Raw genomic sequence first — 19,686 nt, 5'->3', positions numbered from 1 at the left:
CGTGTTGGGTTTTACCTTGTCAGTGGTGCCTGGCTCATTCCATAAGAATAGGACTGTCAGTATCTCAGCAGCAAGAGCTTTCTGAAGATGTTCCTGTGAGCACTGACGTAGCCCTCGGCAGGGAGTAGAGATTTAAGAATCATACACTGTTGGTTATTTTAAAAGAGAGCAAAGGAGTGTGTGTAGAGATGGAGACAATAACCTTAACCCTAGCAGCCGGGAGCTGAAGGACAGCTGCCAGGGAGGGACTCCTGCTGCTTTGAGTGCTAAGCTGTGAGGCTTTGTCTGGACCAGGGCACAAAACATGTCTCTGTGGGGAAAACACAGAGCTCTGGGTTGGACTGCTTTTTTTTTTTTTTTTTTTTAATTAAATCGTAAACACATAGATCATGTGTACATTAATGCATTTGTGGGGTACAGTGTGCTGATTTCATATAGAATTAGGAATGCTTACATCACACTGGTTAATATATACCTCATCTCGTTTACTTAATGGTTGTGTTAAGACATTTATATTCTATACGTAATAGATCTGACATGTACCCTTGCTGCCTCCAGGATATGCCACGGCAGGGTCTGAGAAAGCAGAAGAGAGGGGAGGTATGGGCCCCGAGGGGAGAGAAATGACAGGGTTATACAGGTGGTTGGGAAGAGTGAGTCACCCTGAGAAGGAGGGGTGACCATTTCACTACCTTAAGGTCAAATGACACCCAGAGTAGTGTCCCCAGATGTATACGCTGCCGCCACACTGGAAGGAAAGCTGGATGGTTGGCACTGTCTTCTGCGCAGAGAGAGAGAGATTTTATATCCACGGAGCCCTCCAATCTGCCCACCCACTCTGCCCCCCAGTTAACATCATCTTGAAGAGAAACACAGGGAGGTTTTACAGTGGGAAGCTTACAGGGTTTGAAATGAGAAGTCACAGGTTCCAATTCTGTCTATTGCTAAGTTCTGTTGTGATCTTTCTCTGAGTCTTTCATTTATCAGGGACTTAAAGTAGGCATGTCCAGTGGAAGTGAGGGGTTTGCCCTCAGGGTTTCTGCTAGAAGAATTTTTACTCCATAGATAACTGTGTCTTCCTGTGTTGCTGAGGAATGAGCAGATTTGTTTTATTAAGGAGCAGGGAGCCCATGTGTGTCAGGTAGCCTGAGAAGCTGTTTGTAGGTGTTTAATTAGCACCGAGCAGACAAGCTTCCTACAGTTCAGGGCTCGGTCCTACCATTTATCTGGAGTGTTGCTTCAAACTTTGAGCGCCTATTCTGCACCTATATAACAGCGGAGTCCCCCCAGCCTGGCCTTTTTCTCATGACTGTTGCAATTCTAGGAAACATGTAAAAGTAAGCAGACTGGTGTGCAGAGAGCTGTGTGCCGGTCACTTGGGCAGATACATTTCAGTGTGTGCTTTGTGGACATGACTGTGCCTGGTGTTACTGGTCGGGAGTGGGGGAATGGCAGGGGTGGCACTGGCAGGAGATACTAAATGAAAGGTCATTTTTCTCTCCTGGGAAGATAAGGTTGCAAAATTACCAGTCAAGTGGGTCAAACCTTTTTAAACTGGCTTTCGAAATTCATACCCTCAGGGAAGTAAAAAGAGGGTGGCAGGCTCCTCCCCCACCCCTGCCCGGGTCAGTGCCAACATGCTGCCCTTCAGGCCACCACTTCCTCCCCAGGCCACAAAGCTGACTGTGACCGCCCAGAGAGGTCCCAGGGCACATTCCTTTCTGCAGAGGTTTTCTGCTTTGTGGCATTGTCCAAGAGACCACCCCCTACTCCACTCACCTGTCAGCCCCTGTGGGCTCCCAGCCGGTTTTCACGGTAAGGGGTAGCAGACAGCCCACCTGCTTGATGTCAACATCTGTGGGTGCGGCCCAGGAAGAATGTGTGCCGCTCCCAGCCTCCTCAGCTCAGGTAATTAATCCCCACAACTGACAGGTGGCAACAGGCGGCCCTTTGGCTGGGGCCATCAGGAAAAGTGCTTGGAGGAAGGACTTTTTTCAAAACTATCAGGAACACAATTGGTACATGTCTGGCAGCTAGACGGCTGTGGCAGGAAGGGAGGTGGGGGCAGTGAATCCCCTGCCAGACGACGGTGGGGCCAACTTGGGGATCTGCTCTTGCCTGATCACTGCAATAGATTCAGAAAGATATGGTGGCCTGGGACCCTTGTGCAGGCTCACTTGGCAGAGTTCCTGTTTCTTTGTAGAAGGTACAGTTTTGTTTTTTTTTTTGTGCTTTTTGGCCGGGGCTGGGTTTGAACCTGCCACCTCCGGCATATGGGACCAGTGCCCTACTCCTTGAGCCACAGGCGCCACCCAGAAGGTACAGTTTTTAAACAGAATGCCTTGTTTTTGAATAAGTTAAGGCTCATGAGGGGAAATGATTTGCCCAAGATGATGTGGGAGTGCAGTGGGCAGAGAGAGGGCTAGAGGCCTGTCCTCCTGATTTCCTCCTATCCAGGATTCCGTGGGCAGCAGTTACTGGCCCATTATACAGATGCACTTTCGAAGAGGCATGGTAAAACAGTGGTCCTAGGCACAGGAAGGAGAATTAGTTGGAATGATACTTTGGTTTTTAACCTAATCCCTTAAAGCTGACTTTTCAAGAGAGCACCTCCCACCCATAAACATACGCTCATTCATTTCCCTTTCTTCCTTTTGGTATTTTGGTCCATCATAGAACATTAACCTGATATTCGTTTGGGGTGCATATACTTAGCTAAAACCTTTCAACTAAACACTTTTTAATTATTAAAAATTAAAAAAAAACTTTCCCATGATAGACATGAAATTTATGTTTCTCAGGTGAGTTTATTTGTAGAAAACAAATCCAGATGTTGTATATAATTAGCCCATACAATTTGATGGATAGAATTATTCAATGTACTTAAAGGAAATCCATCTGAAGCTGCGTCTAGCTCTGTTTAAGACTCTTTACATTTCAATGAATTGGGTGTTTAGAGTTAATGTTCCAGAGCCTCCTAATCAAAAGTGATAGTTTGACCTTAACATTTGTATTTTGTATTTTAATGTACTTCATTTCTCTTCCATACTAATATTTACCCCCCTCCAAGTTAGCTGCCAGAACTTTGTTAGGCCCTCTCTGAACTTCTCCTATGTTATATATGATTTCCATTCCTACTAGTTCCATTTACTGACTTCATCACACTCTTATTCTTATATGAAGACGTTTTTAATTTGATAATTCTGAGGAATACAGTTTATAATAGGGGAAAAAGTCGCTGAATGTTTTAGGTGAGTGTTAATATAGGCTTTGGACTTGATAATGGCTAAATGCGGATTAATGAAATTGTCATAACAGCTTTTAGGCTTGGCTTTTTTTATTTTCTTTTTGTCAAATGTTTTAGGTTATTTGAAATAGTACAGGTCATCATATTTTATCTCTTGCATTCTTTTGAACACTCTAAAAATAGGAACCATAAATTAGAAATGTACCTATCATTTCCTGTTAGTAAGAAGCGGCTACCTTTTAGATTACAGTGAAATCTTCATTTGTTGTCATCAATAGGCTTTTAGAGACTTTGACTACAAATCAAATAATATATAAGAGGTTTTCAAATAATTTCTTTGCTCAATATCATTGTATGATATTGAGAACTTACTTTATTTATAAATTTTATTATTTTTCTTTCTTTTTTAAAAAAACAACTAAACCTGGGTGGCGCCTGTGGCTCAAGGAGTAGGGCACCGGTCCCATATGCCGGAGGTGGCAGGTTCAAACCCAGCCCCGGCCAAAAACCACAAAAAAAAAAAAACAACTAAACCCAAATTCATTCATAAGGCCAGAGATAAGGTGAGACTAATATGTTTATGGATATATTTAAGCCTGTCTTAGACTTTTCTCTCTTTTTAAGAACCTCAGCCATCTTCTCAGGCTCAGTGATTTGCCGTGTTAATGGGTTATAGTGGCATCTGACTTTGTAAGCTATGGTTAATTATTCTGTGGGGTGATGGCTAGAAAATTTTAAATCATTTTCCTGGAGTGTGATATCCTGTCAAGATGTGGGTTGATCTGGAATTATAGCATCAGGGGGATCTGGATGCTGTTCTGACTAGTTTCTTCCCTTGAAGAGGAATTGAGTCATGAAGAGGGCTGGGTAATTATTAATTCATTTGTTCTCTAGGAGTTCATTTCATTCCATCTCTTGGAAATTTGGGGATCAAAATAGCTATCCATGTGGTTTGAGATTTGTATACAGGATGAGATTTCTTCTGAGAGAGGTTAAAGAGGTAAAGTTGTAGGGGTTTTTGTTTGTTTGTTTTTTGATATAGAAGGAGGAGGGTATTGGTTGCCCTTCAGGAAAGGGAACTATTGAAAACTTATGCAGGTGTGTGCGGATATTAGCTGGCGTCCCTGTGTACCATGGTACTAAATTACCAGTCTGGCAGCATAGAGCATGTAATATAGTATGCTTACTGAGGCAGGTGGTAAAGGTAGGGTCCGGTCACTGGAATGCTTTTTTTCCCCTCCTTTCTCTTTTCAACATAGTATTAGTAAAGGAGCTGAATTTACTCTTGTTTTCCAAAATCCCCTGGAGTTATTTTATTTAAACATGATATTTGGCTTTAAGAAGCTCACCTCTAAATTTGCCAAACCTCCTCTCCTCCCTCCTAAAACAAAACAAAACTTAGGCCAAGCCTGCTTTTCCATATTGTCAGGGATATTGTATAGTACTAAAGAGCTTTGAGTTCATTTGTTGGTTTTCAAGCCCTTCTGCTTCATGCCACTGTGGAAATACTGTGTCCACGTGGATGTTCCAAACTGTCAGGTCTGTGTACAGGAAAGTTTGGGTGAGGCCCAACAAAAAAACTTCTCTTTTCTCATGAGCCAGGAAATCTTTGGCATGAACAAACTATTGACTATGCATTCATATACATAACATCTACTGAGTCCTATCCTTTTTACATATTTATGATCAGAAATTAGAACAATTACCAACACTTTGTTTTTCCACATTCTTTTTAATCATGTTATCTTGCCAGTTTGAACCTGGTAAATGAGTTCCCTAGGAGAGTTGCACCAAATCATAAAACATTCCATGGGAGTAGCACGAGAGATCACATAACAGAACTCCTCCATGTTCTTCCTGTGCATTAGCTCCTGGTTTATGGGCTCACCAAAGTCCGTGAGTTGCCTGAAATTCCTCAGTTGAATATCGGATGTTCATGATTTCTTCAGAGAAGTTCTTTGGAAGCGAAGTCTTTCAATGTGCTTTCTTCTTCTTTTTTACTTTAGCCAGTATTTCATTTTCTAACTTTACATCAAGATGTGCATAATTTAAAGGTCTATAGCTACACCTGATATCTTACTTAAGTATGTATATAGCAAGATTAGTACAATCACCAGTGACCTAGTGAGCCCAGGATTTAAGGAATAGAGCCAGTTTTCAAGAAATTAGGGGGCATTTTATGTTATTATGTCCATCTTCCTTTATGAGAATATGTTCGCAACTTAAGGATGAGAATCTCAACTCTTAGACAAACTTGTTTACAAAACTGAAAAGTATGTGGTACTAAGGCAAAGACCAATATTCTCCTAATCCTGTAGGAAGCTGGTGATCAGATATTTTGTAGGCGACCTCTGAGCTTTATACCTGATTATCTACTCATATATTTTTCTAAATCACGTATTTATTCACTCAAATTCACCTTGATGGCAAATCAAACAATGAGCTTTGACTTATGCATGTAGGAAGAACACTATTCTGCATGTCATGATGGTCCTAATAGCTGAGTGTATTTGACCAAATCTCACTTCCTGTCTGGGGCTTGGATTCTTCATCTGTAAAGGAAGTGACTGAAGCAAATGATCCCTAAGCTTGAATCGTCCATCCTGATCTAACTTTCTAAGAAAATCTTAGCAATGTTATCTTAAACTAAAAATGCCTTGAAATAGAGTCACTGCTCAATAATACAACTGTAGAACCAAGCCCTTGGTTTAAAATGTCAGGTTGGATTTTGTTTTTTCCCCAGGTTGAATTTCTATGGAAACTCTGTAATTAGAATATGATCTAGTAGTAAACGCGTAGCCTGTATGGGAACGAGGAAATTTGAGGTCAGGCTTTCCTTGCCTACGTTCAGTTGTGCAACCTTTAGTAGTTGTTTCTCCAGGGAAGTACTCCTGACCTTAGTAGATTGCCAAATTTTGCCTTCTATGCTTTTGCTTTTTGGGGGTACATTTATCACATAATTTTAGAAACTTTTTTGTGTGTGTTAGTGCTTCCCTTAGGACCAACTCCCTTGGGGTAAGGAATATTGCTGGTTTCCTACTACCCTACACTCAGCCTGGCATGAAGCAAGTACTCAATAAGTATTTGTTGAATTAATGAACACCATTCTAAGCCCAGTTTTACATTTGAAAATAAAGGGGGAGAGGAGGCTTGGACGAAACATGCTATACCGTCCTTTCATCTTATTTCTGTATCGTCTGTCTCCTAAAATCATAGGTCTGCCACAGTTTTTTGGTGCTACACATAGTAAATCTATTTATTAAAAATATCAGTTAAGAAATATTTCAAACTTACAAAGAATGTAAGCAAACTAAGACATTTGAGTATCTTTCAAAATGTTAACATTTTCTCCGTGCTGCTTCAAAGTTTTCTAAATAAAATATTGTAGGTAAAGCAAAAGGTTCTCTTTAATTCTATTTCACTCCCCTCCTTGTAACTATTAAAATGAATGAAATATATCTGTGTGCAAGAACACAATAAATCTTGAAAGTATAGGAAGCAAAAATAGCAGATTGCTAGGGATATACTTAGCATGGTATAATTTAGTTACCTTTTAAGGTCACAAAATTCTATTATGTATAATTTTGGATATATTGATGTATATTAAAATGTGTAGAAGTGAATAAGCCAAATCATTCTTTTTGAATCAATGAATCTAGTAATTTGGCATGATATATAACTTAGTGATTGCTAGCAGATAAATAGGACCTGTGTGATTCTTATACATAATTAATGTTCAAACTTCAGCAGACTTTGATTATCTGGCAACAAACATTTCCTCACTAGGTTGAAATACTGTGTTCACAGTGCTCTCAAAATTACTGAAGCTGCATTAAACCCTCTCTGTGGGGATTGTAGAAGTATGAGGAATATTATAACCATAACACATTGTCTTTGCTATTGACTAAGGATTCTCATAACAAAGGAATTTTCATTCCCCCTAGAGATCTGGATTGTAATTATTTTCATTTTATATTTGTAACAGGTAAAGTGACTACATAAAGACACAGGGAATAAAAAGGCAGAATTTAAATCTGTTTTCTTTTTTTCTTTTTTTTGACTTCTAGTCCAGTAAATGTCAACTACAATGTAGGTCTTGGAAGAGAGTCTGCTTCCTGTTACTCTTGGCTCCGAGACTGAATCCTTTCTGCCTTCACAATAAAATGGGCTTACTAATTCCAGAGTTACCTCATGCTATTTTGTTTTGTTTTATTTCTCCAAAATTCAAACTATCTCTTCTCCATTTGTTGATGATTCCATTTGACTAAACACGTTCTCAATTGACAGTTCAATATTGGGAGCCGTATCCTGAAACTAACGTATTTGTTCTGCTTTGATTTTAGAAAAGGGATGAGCAAATAGCTCATCCATTTTTACAGGCATATTTGCCTGTAAATGTTATGTTTGAAGACATAACATTTCTTGATCTGGTTTGCTACCCCCATGGATATCTTTCATGATGCAAAAAAGGACACATTTTCTTCACAACAAGGAGTGTCCCATCTCTCGGCCTTGCCTTTTATTTCCAGTGCCCTGTTTCCTCTCATCCGTGTGTTCTGTCTCCTCTCAACCCCTCTGCTCTATCTCCTCTCATCCCCTCGGCCCTGTCTCCTCTCATCCCCTCTGCCCTGTCTCCTCTCATCCCCTCTGCCCTGTCTCCTCTCATCCCCTCTGCCCTTTTGTCTCTCATCCCCTCTGCCCTGTCTCCTCTCATCCCCTCTGCCCTTTTGTCTCTCATCCCCTCTGCCCTGTCTCCTCTCATCCCCTCTGCCCTTTTTTCTCTCATCCCCACTGCCCTGTCTCCTCTCATCCCCTCTGCCCTGTCTCCTCTCATCCCCTCTGCCCTTTTTTCTCTCATCCCCACTGCCCTGTCTCCTCTCATCCCCTCTGCCCTGTCTCCTCTCATCTCCTCTGCCCTTTTTTCTCTCATCCCTCTGCCCTGTCTCCTCTCATCCCCTCTGCCCTTTTTTCTCTCATCCCCTCTGCCCTGTCTCCTCTCATCCCCTCTGCCCTTTTTTCTCTCATCCCCTCTGCCCTGTCTCCTCTCATCCCCTCAGCCCTTTTTCCTATCATCCCCTCTGCCCTGTCTCCTCTCATCCCCTCTGCCCTTTTTCCTCTCATCCCCTCTGCCCTGTCTCCTCTCATCCCCTCTGCCCTTTTCTCTCTCATCCCCTCTGCCCTGTCTCCTCTCATCCCCTCTGCCCTTTTTCCTCTCATCCCCTCTGCCCTGTTTCCTCTGATCCCCTCTGCCCTGTCTTCTCTCATCCCCACTGCCCTGTCTCCTCTCATCCCCTCTGCCCTGTCTCCTCTCATCTCCTCTGCCCTTTTTTCTCTCATCCCTCTGCCCTGTCTCCTCTCATCCCCTCTGCCCTTTTTTCTCTCATCCCCTCTGCCCTGTCTCCTCTCATCCCCTCTGCCCTTTTTCCTCTCATCCCCTCTGCCCTGTCTCCTCTCATCCCCTCTGCCCTTTTTCCTCTCATCCCCTCTGCCCTGTCTCCTCTCATCCCCTCTGCCCTTTTTTCTCTCATCCCCTCTGCCCTGTCTCCTCTCATCCCCTCTGCCCTTTTTCCTCTCATCCCCTCTGCCCTGTCTCCTCTCATCCCCTCTGCCCTTTTTTCTCTCATCCCTCTGCCCTGTCTCCTCTCATACCCTCTGCCCTTTTTTCTCTCATCCCCTCTGCCCTGTCTCCTCTCATCCCCTCTGCCCTGTTTCCTCTCATCCCCTCAGCCCTGTATCCTCTCATCCCCTCTGCCCTTTTTACTCTCATCCCCACTGGCCTGTCTCCTCTCATCCCTTCTGCCCTTTTTTCTCTCTTCTCCACTGCCCTGTCTCCTCTCATCCCCTCTGCCCTGTTTCCTCTCATCCCCACTGCCCCGTTTTCTCTCCTCCCCTCTGCCCTGTTTCCTCTCATCCCCGGTCCCCTGTGTCTTCTTCTCCTCTCTGCCCTGTGTCCTCTCATTCTGAGGCTCCCGATTAGCCCTTTTCTTTTTTTGCCTGAATGGCTTCTGGTGGGTCTCCCTTCTTCCTCCTTTGCTGTTATTGTGCTTCCTCCAGGTTTATGTTTTTGAATATACGGCACCAATTTGGTCTTTCCCCTGCTCTACCATTCTCCTTGTCTCTTCTTTGCCTGCTAAGAGAGTCCCCCACTTTCCGTAACATTTGAGACTCCTTCAGATCTGGTAAGTGCCTTCCTGGCTTAGCCCTATTGCTTTCTGGTCTACCCCATATCCTCCTTGGCCTCAGTCTGTCTACCTCTCATCTCCAGTTAGCATCGCTTTCCTCTTAATGTTCTGTCTTCATAGCTCACAGTTTGCCTTCATCTCTCCCTTCCTCCTCTTCCTGAGTGCCCAATCCAGGGAGCGAATTGTAACTTCACCTAGAGGGCGCAGTTCAAATATCACTACCTTTTTCAAATGCTATTTTCTACTTTAGTTGAATACATTTACTTTTTCTTTCTCTCTCTGATCTCCAGCCAATCCGTCAGTGAGTCCAGTAGCTTTGCATCACCTCTGCTGCTTTTCAGCACCACTCTCATCTTTCACTTGGATTCTTTGCAGCAGCCTCCTGACTGGTCCCCCTTCCTTCCATATTTATTCCATAAAATCTATGCTTTATGTAACAGCTAAAATTATCTTATTAAAAAGCAAATGAGCTCATACCACTTGCTCAAACCTCTCTACTGGCTACCTATCTAATAACAAGAAAACTCAAGTCTTGCCCTACAAGGCCTGTTCTCCCTCATCTGGGATCTAACCCTGACTGCTGTAGCCTTTGCTTACTATTTTCAGATGCACTGGCCTCTATAACAGACACACTCATCCAGGTCCTTTGCACTCACTCTCTCTGCTATTTGGAACACCGCTTCCCAGGTATACGCATGGCCCAGCCTATTAGTTCTTCCAGTTTTCTCTTAAATATCATCTTTCCCTAACAATCCTGGATAAAATAATATTCTTGCTGCAACTACATTCCCCTACTCATGTCCCTTGACACTCTATCTTGTTTAAATTCATTTGCCTGACTTTGCTTTATAGCACTTAGCACCATCTAACATAGTATTTATTTATTTCTTCTAGAATGCCAGCGCCTGGAGAGCATGGACTTTGTTTTTGTTCAGTACTGAGTTTCCAAACCAAAAACCAAGCTTTGAATTCAGAACATGCTCAAGAAATATCAGATGAATTCTGAGAGTTATATATTATATATGCTATATACTAATATGTATCATATTATAACCCTTCTAACTCTGTCATCCCATGGAACTTTTCACATAGCTTTGCTGTTTGCACAATATTTTCATTGTACGTGCTTCCCTTTGCCTCTAGATTGTGAGTGACTTGAGGGTAAAGATTAATTTGTTCTTTTGACTCATTTTATATTTCAAAGATCATCCTAGATTGTGAGGATGCTAAAATCTTGCTTTACAGGGTTTCTAAATCATTTTATTCTGTTCAGAACGCAGACCTAGCCTTGTACAGTATGTGCTCAGTAAATCTTTGTAGGATAACTATTACATGATGTACACATGAGAAACAAATATGTCTTACATTTCTAAATTACTGTAGCCACTGGCAACTTTTAGTGTCATCGCTCTTAAGTTTCTACTAAAATATTATGAATTCTAGAAACATCCTGACCCACGTTGGGCAGTGAGGCCATTCACTGAAGCAGAATCCTGCAGAGATTTTATTATTTAAAAGCCTAATAAAACAGAATTGAAAAATGCCAAAGACAAATGAAGGATACAAACACTAGCCCTGGCTGTATCTTGCTACATTCATGGAAAACTATAAAAGCAAATTAAGATTGCATATTAAAAACAAAACACTATCTAGAGAGAAATATCGTTTGAGAAAATCGAAAAAAGTATTCTAAGAACTAGAAGAAATGTTTAGTAGATTGCTCTAATACAAATCGATAAAAATATAAACACTGTGAAATATTTACAAAATAGCCTCTGTGTTGGCTACCTGTTTGTAAAATTTTATAGTGAATATTTTGTAAATAAAGATACATTTAGCTATGATTTCCCATTTTCTCTACATATGGTCACTTTAAGGGGGACTTTTGGGACACCCTCTATGAAAAGCTGGAGAAGAAAATGGTAAACCTGTAATAGCAGACTAAGATGAAAAGATGACTTGTCAAAAAGGGATATAGATGGAATAAGGAAGGACATTTGAAAGACAGTAAAAGCATTAAAAGTATTATTTATAAAATAGAATATTAACTCTTGAAAACCTTGCAGAAGATATGGAGGATAAACTTGAAAAGTTCTCCCAGATTGTAAACCAAAGCAAAAGATAGTAAATACTAGTGTTTGCATACATAAAATGTATGATGCATGTAAAGTGGGGATCAAAAGTAAAACTTGCATGTTGCTAGAAATTAATCTCAGCAGAAATATGATTTTTAAAAAATGTTATTGTGTTAAGTTTAAAAGTATGTTAATTAAAAGTGCCCACCAATTTCCAAGTAAGTTTAATGAAAAAAAAAAAAAAACATTTAAAAACATTATTACTTTATTTTTAAACCAAGATAAAATCCTACAAGAAACTGGGGAGAAATAAGATGCTAATTCAGAATGAAGAAAATTCAGATTGCTCTTAAAATTTTCTACAACACCGACATATGCATTGAGTCAGTTTTCCTTTTTCAAGAGATGCTTCTGAAATTCATATACTAAAGATTTATGTACTAAAATGTGCTATACAGTGTTGTTTTTAAACTGGTGTAAAATTTCTACCTCATGAGAAAGGCATGATTACATAAATCATGGTATATCCCTTTTTAATACTATAACAGCACTTAAACCACTTAAAATCATGTTTTTACATTTAAGCATACTCATAATGTATTATATTGTAAAAAAAAAAAGCCAAATGTTTTATAATATTCCTTCAATTTTTAAAAGGGTGTACGTGTGAGAGAGAGTGAGAATATCTCCCCCTCCATAAAAAATAAAAAATATTAATGGCGTGTATATCAGAGTAAGAGGAATGTCATTTTTTTTCAGAATTTCTATGTTGTTATAATTATGAAAAAAAGACTATAGAAAAAATTGGAAAGATGTTGATAAAAGTTTTAATTGTTTGTAACTGCTTCTCACAGTGACAATGCTACAGCTCAAGATCCTTTACATTGTGAAATAATAGGATTTAAAATGTTTGCTATCCATGCAGAAAGCTCCTAGAAATTTAATGCAATGGGCTTGCCTAATCAAAAAAGTTCTTAGCTGCAGATGATTTTCATTTTCTTTTTAGGTATAAAATCAACTGGGTTCTTTATTTGATACCTGTAAGTAGGAGAAACCTTCCTAGAAACATGAGATAATCCTGGATATAGCAATAAAAATAATTAATTTAGAAAGGTAAATAAAAGTACAAAGGGGAAAATAAGTTTGAGGTAGAAATGGAATTCTTAAAACAATGAGAAGACTTACAGAATTATTTTTCTCAGTGATGTAAGTATTATCCTTTGTTATGTTGGAATAAGGACTGTTAGAACACCTAAAACAAATGCTTCACTTATTACTCAATATTAAGAATTAGCACTCTGAGAGGCCAAGGTGGGCAGATAGCTTGAGCTCACAAGTTCAAGACCCGTCTGAGCAAGAGCGAGACCACATCTCTACTAAAAATAGAAAAACTGAGGCAAGAGGATTGCTTAAGCCTGAGAGTTTGAGGTTTTGTGAGCTACCACACCATAGCATTTTATCGAGGGCAATAAAAGTGAAACTCTGTCTCAAAAAACAAACAAAAACAACAACAAAAAAATTTGATATATTAAAATTTTGTGTATATAGCTAAGAAGTACTCAGTATTTATTATATGGTGTGAGGTAAGGGTTCAAATTCTTCTTAACAGATTCTTCTTAACAGTGTTCTTGGTAGTATTAAATGTTTATATTAGAAAAAACGTGAGAGTCTAAAATTAATGACTTAAAATTCCAACTTTTTTAAAAAAGAAAACAGTAGCAAATGAATTCTCATTCAATTGTTGCAGTTATATAAGAATAAAAATGAAAAGACATGCAAATTGGAAAGGAAGAAGTAAAATACTTTCTATTCACAGGTGACATGATCATCTATGTAGAAAATCATAAAACATCTACAAAAACTATTAGAACTGATAAATAATTTTAGCAAATTCACAGTATACATAACTGATACACAAAAATGAATAAAAATATAATCTAGTATAAAAAGTAGTAGAAGCAATTATAAATTTAAATTTAAAAAGAAAATGCCAATTATAATAATTTTAAAAATACTAAAAAATATATCTAATAACATATGTACACTGTTTGCACATTGAAAATGATAAAACATTCCTGAGTGAAATTAAAAGTATTGTATTTAAATAGAGGTATATAATATGCTCATGGATTAAGAGACACAACATTTCAAAGATATCACTTCTCCCCAAAAGGATCCATATAGGTGACACAATCTTTTTCAAACTCTTACTAGGCATTTTTTATAAGAATTGACAAATGGCTTGTAAATTTTATATAGAAATCAAAAGACTTAAAGTAGGCAAGAAAAATTCAAAAAAGAATAAAATTGAATGACTCAGACTACCTGATTTCAAGACTTACTACTGTAAAGTTAAGAGTAATTCAGATATATGGATATATGTACAGATCAGTAGAAAAGAAGGGAGTATTCAGAGATAGAACTGAACGCATATGACTGACTGATTTTCAAAAATCAGATGTCAAGGCAATTGAACAGCAGGAAAGACAAAGATTAGTTTTAACATGTGATGCTGGAATAATTAGATATCTGTTAAGAAGAGTTTGGACCCTTACCTCACACCATATGATAATTGGCCAAGTCCTCCTAATGAAAGGACTAAGACTATAAATCTTCTTGAAGAAAGTATAAAAAAAAATCCTTCTACTATTGGTGCAGCTCCAGGTTTCTTAGGATACAAAGAGCAAGAGTCTTAAAGGAAAAATATTGATAATACCTAAAAATTAACTATTTTAGAAAAGCAGATAAAAAGACAAGCCACATTCTGGGAGAAAAAATATATTTAAAAAATTTATATCTGACAAAGGACTTATATCCAGAATATATAAGAACTCTTAGAACTCAAATGAAGATCACAAGTAGTCCAGTAAACAGTTTACCCCAAACAACCCAAATAATCCATTAAGAAGTGAATAAAGATGTGAATAAACATTCTTCAAGGGAAGAAAAGTCAAATAGCCAACATGTATATGAAAAACGTGCTTAATATAACTTGTCCTCAGGGAATACATATTGCCACAATGAAATACCACCTCGTTGCAGTTAGAATTTCTATTATCAAAAAGACAAAGATAACAAGTGTTGGTGAAGATGTGGGAGAAAAAAGGGAACCTTCATACTTTTTGCGAGACTGTAAATTAGCATAGCCATTATGGAGAGCAGTAGGAAGGTTCCTCAAAAATTAACAATAAAACTACTTTATGATCTAGCAATCCCACTACTAGGTGTATATCCAAAGAAAGTGAAATCAGCATGGCACGGAGATATTTGCACTTCTGTGTTTATTGCAGCACTATTCACAATAGCCAAGATTTGGAATCAACCTAAGTTTCTCTCAACAGATGGATGGATAAAGAAAACATGGTGTATATACACATAGAGTACTACTTAGCCATTAAAAAGAATGAAATGTTGTGATTTGCAACAGCATGGATGAACTTGAGTATGTTATGGTAGATGAAATAAATCAGGCCCAGCAAGACTTATACCACACAATCTCACTCAAGTGGAATATAGAAAGTTGATCTCATACAAGGTGAGAGTAGAATAGTGGTTACCAGAGACTGGAGAGAGGGTATCCGTGCAAGGTGGGGGGTGTCAGTAGATGCAATCTTACAGTTAGAGAGAAGGAATGAATACTTCTGATGATCTATGGCACAGTAGGGCAATAGTTATCAAGAATGTTTCGTATATTTCAAAATAGCTAGAAGAGAAGGTTTTGAATGTTCTCACCACAAAGAAGAAAGATCAATGCTTAAGGTAATGAATATTCTTTTTTTTTTTTTTTTTTGTGGTTTTTTTGGCCGGGGCTGGGTTTGAACCCGCCACCTCTGGCATATGGGACTGGCGCCCTACTCCCTGAGCCACAGGCGCCGCCCGGTAATGAATATTCTAATTACCCTGATTTGATCTTTATCCATGTATCAAAACATCACTTTGTACTCTATAACTATGTACAAGTATGTATCAATCAAAAATAAAATACAACTTGAAAGTACAACTTCTTTATAGCAGCACAGAGAAAAGTTTATATTACAAATATTTTTTAAACTTAAGTGCAAAATGTTAGAACAGTTACTTCAAAAAAAGAATAGCAAATAAATATATAAAATGCAAATGTATATAATTAATAGTTTTATTTTTGTCATATGTAAATATTTAAAAAAACAAGTATATGAAAGATGCTAAACATCATTAATCATCTGAGAAATGTGAATTTAAAGCACAATGAGATTTACTACATACATCCTAGAATGGCATCCCAGTGCTGGTAAGGATGTGAAGCACAGCCTCTTTGCAAAACAATTTGGCATTTTCTTATAAGTTAAATATACACTTACCCAGCAATCATACTCCTAAGTATTTATTCAAGAAGAATAAAAATATGTATGTTCCGCGTAAGTATTTGTACATCAATGTTCATAAGAGTTTTATTCATAGAGATAAAAATTGGAAATAATGGAAGTCATTGAATTGCTAAATAATGGAATTCCACTCAAAGTAGAAGGTGCCAAAAGGTATACACATTTTAAGGAAGGAAAAAAATGCATTAAAATTGCAATACTCAAGTCATAAGTCATGTTTGACTTCTGTAAATACAAGAGATGCAAGACACAACGTGGAAGATAACATGTTATTGGTGTATATTGAGTGTTATAATTTTAATACAGTTCCTTTCTTAAAATGTGTATACATTTATGGGGCATCCTTTATAGAATGCTGATAAATACAAATAGATCTCATTATATAAGATTATATACTATAGTTTTTCAATTTTATAAAATTTTTTAAAGGCAAAACTATAGTTAAGAAAAATTCAGTACATGATTTCCTGGGGCCAGGTAATGGGGAGCAGATTAATTGCAAAGGGGCTAAATGTATTGGGGAGGGGGATGGAGGCTGGAAATATTCTATTATCTTGATTTGATTATAGTAATGGTTACACAACTGTGTGCTTTTGTCAAGTTATCAACTTGTATGCTTAAAACTTGGTATACTGGGTGGCGCCTGTGGCTCAAGGCGTAGGGCACTGGTCCCATATGCCAGAGGTGGCAGGTTCAAACCCAGCCCCGGCCAAAAACCACAAAAAAAAAAAAAAAAAAAAAAAACCAACAACTTGGTATACTTTATATATACAGTCAAAAAAACCAACCAAACAAAAAAAAAACCCTGGGGCGGTGCCTGTGGCTCAAAGGAGTAGGGCACCAGTTCCATATACAGGAGGTGGCAGGTTCAAACCCAGCCCAGGCCAAAAAAAAAAAAAAAAGAACCCTCACAAAAAAGAATAATATGGTCCTTACAATTAAAGAATCTCATCAATGTGTAGGAGCAATTTAGAGGTGACTTCGAAAAATTATAGAAGGACATTAAATGAAGCCATATGTGTTCAGATTGTTAGTCTTTGTTGACTTGAATCATGAGGATATTTAAAAATCTTAGTGCAAATCAGATTCCCACTTTTGCAATCTTGTAGAAGCCTGGGAAATTAGAGAAAATGATTTTGCTATCTGTTAAGGGATAAGAGAAGTTGGAAAGTCTAAGGAATTGTTAATACACTATAACCTAGGACACTAAATTCAGTACTAGAAAAAAATAGTAGTCATCACAGGATCAATTTGCAAACAATGAAGCAAATAAAATTGCAGAGATGTGGCTTTGCAAACAAGCATTAGGGCCAGACCACTTTAGTCCCTGTAGTTACTAAATGGCGGGCCTGGTAGTTTAACCAGAAGTAATAAATGTAATATATCTTGGCTGGAGTCAGATATTTTGATTTACTCAAATATGAAACCGTCATCACTAAAATTGGAAAATATTGTCTGTGGTAGCAGACGCAGTCCTAGCTGAGAATTGACATCTAAATTGTCCTGGCCCAATGTGGAAAAACAAAAGAAAAGTAAAAGGGTACTAGACAGGAAATGACAGTTTGAATTGTGGGTGGTGAACGTGTATTGTGTCCCTGGGATGCAAAATGTGTGTGTGTGTGTGTGTCCGGGGCGGGGGCAAGGGGAGGAGGTATGAGAGAGGGAGGACCAGAATACAAAGGACCTTATAAAGTCCTTAATAAACCTTGTTACAGAGCAGGACCTGATTCTCAAATTCCCCAGAGCCATAACAGAAGTATTGACAGACATCTAAACTGGTACAGAGTCCAGGGCAACTTCCTCCCGGCCTAAAGTTCTTCCAACTCTGTCTCTTGCTGCCTCTCCTATAATTAAATGAGAAAATGTTATGTTGAGAAATAACTAAAATGAAATGGCTGATTTCAAGTAGGCCACTTTTGATCTCCAGTGAAATGTTAGGAAAGATTGTATGCATTTTAACTGGCTTCAGAAAAGAGCCATTATGTTGGAAATGAGAAAAATGTAAAAGAACAAAAATTCGCACAGCTGACTTAAGAAAACAGAGACGAGAAACTGCTGTTCCCTTATGAGGACAGATTCGGATGCTGTTGCTAAGCATCTCTTTTGTGCGACTTCAGCAAGACCTTTCTGTGCCTTAATTTTCTTATCTATAAAATAAGGACAATAATACAGGTGTATTACCTGTTATCTGCAATTCAAAGAGCTCTAAAAACTACCAGTGTGTTATGGTTTTGTTTTGATTTTCTAAATTGGTGGGATCCTCATTGGGAAGTAAAACCCAGCCTCAGCGAGGAGGCTTCATGGTCATTTCCCAGTTAGTATGGCAATTTGTGACTTCCACAGAACTGCTGATGTTTGATCGTGGGGTGCTCCCCTACATCCTGCTAGAAATGTTTATAACATATGCCATATGAACCTTACTCTCTTTTAAAAATCGAAACCATTCCAGATTCTGAAACTTCTGGCCCCAGGGGTTTCAGATAAGAGATTGTGTACCTGTAAAGCTTCCTCACGGGGCTGTGGGAGGAATAAATTGTCTTACAAAAGAATCCAGTAAATGACGAAGCTGTTATTATTTATCATTATTTAAGCTCAGAAATTAGATTACCCACCCCAAGCTATGAGAATAAATGACGTTCAGTCCTTGATGTTACTTAACCTTATTCTTATCATTTTATGCTTTAGTCTGACAAGCTTGATTTATAGTATATCAATTATTGAAATGGAATGTTTCCCTGAAGAAACTTTGAACACTTACCCTTCATTTTTTCAAACTTTACATACTTGGAAGGATGCCTGATTTGCCTTCAGGTGTTAGCTGACAGGTTAATTTTTCAGTCATTTTTTCCTAGGGTTCATCTTACAAGATTCATGTTTTGATTCTGTACTATTCATGGTGCACCTCCTAACAAAAACACAAACGAACATGCTTATTTTCTTGGAGTTCTCAATAAAAATGAGTTCTTAATATGTTCTCAAACATTTGTGAAGTCATTGGTTAAAATACACAAGAGCAAAAATATCTGTGTAGAGCTTCTTGGCATTTCTCAAGTAAAATTTTATTTTCGTGGTAGAATCTTGGCATGAGTCCTATTTTTTCAAGCTATGTAAAACCCTTTTGCTGTGTTTAATCCATGTGGCCTGCGGGCATGGAGGACCGATTTTGCAATATTCTCCTGACATTGGGAAATTTTTAACTAAAAATTTCATATACTGAAATACTTAGGAGAAAGGAAAATGATTCTTTACATAAATAATTATATTTCAAAAGGAAGAGAAAAGCCATCCATTTTTAATCGCGGCTTTTGGTGAGGTATTTACTTTTAGTGAGAATTGTGGTGGGACACTCAGTAATGATTCTGTTTGCCGCTCTGGCTCTGGCTCCCCTGAGTCTTTGCCCTGGGAGAGTATATTGCTGCCAACTTCTGATTGCAACCTGTGTGTGTTTACCTTTTGTTTGGATAAGTGTTACTAGGTACCCTATTCTTGGCCAGCAATTCCAGTGCTTGGGTGGTTTTAGCCTCAGCATCTGAACAAGTAGGAATGAAGTGATGGTGTTTTGACCCGGAGAAGAGGGGTATAAGAATGGGGATTTGCCTTTCTTTTCAGAGGTGGGGGTAGGGGATCAATGTAGGATAGGACTTTTTTTTTTTTTTTTCCTGTTTGGTGCTAAGTCTCATGCTTTCTTTACCTTATTTTGCCAACTCTACAACCAACTAACTGCCACTGAACTTCCTCTCCCTAAAGAAGGGTGGGGGGAGTTTCACTCACTTGTGAGGTAAAAGATGTGCATCTGGGTTCTTTTTTTTGCCACAATT

At 38.4% G+C, this 19,686-nt stretch overlaps 1 protein-coding gene across 8 annotated transcripts in view; it reads left to right on the top strand.

The window, feature by feature from the left end:
* Positions 1-19,686, top strand: part of TP63 (tumor protein p63) — a 262,946-nt gene that overhangs the window by 208,207 nt on the left and 35,053 nt on the right. The gene's annotated exons all lie outside the window — the stretch shown is intronic.

Source organism: Nycticebus coucang, chromosome 16, assembly GCF_027406575.1.
Source record: "Nycticebus coucang isolate mNycCou1 chromosome 16, mNycCou1.pri, whole genome shotgun sequence".
NCBI lineage: Eukaryota > Metazoa > Chordata > Mammalia > Primates > Lorisidae > Nycticebus > Nycticebus coucang.
The sequence above is the reverse complement of the archived record's forward strand: the minus strand, read 5'-3'. Positions and strand labels throughout refer to the sequence as shown.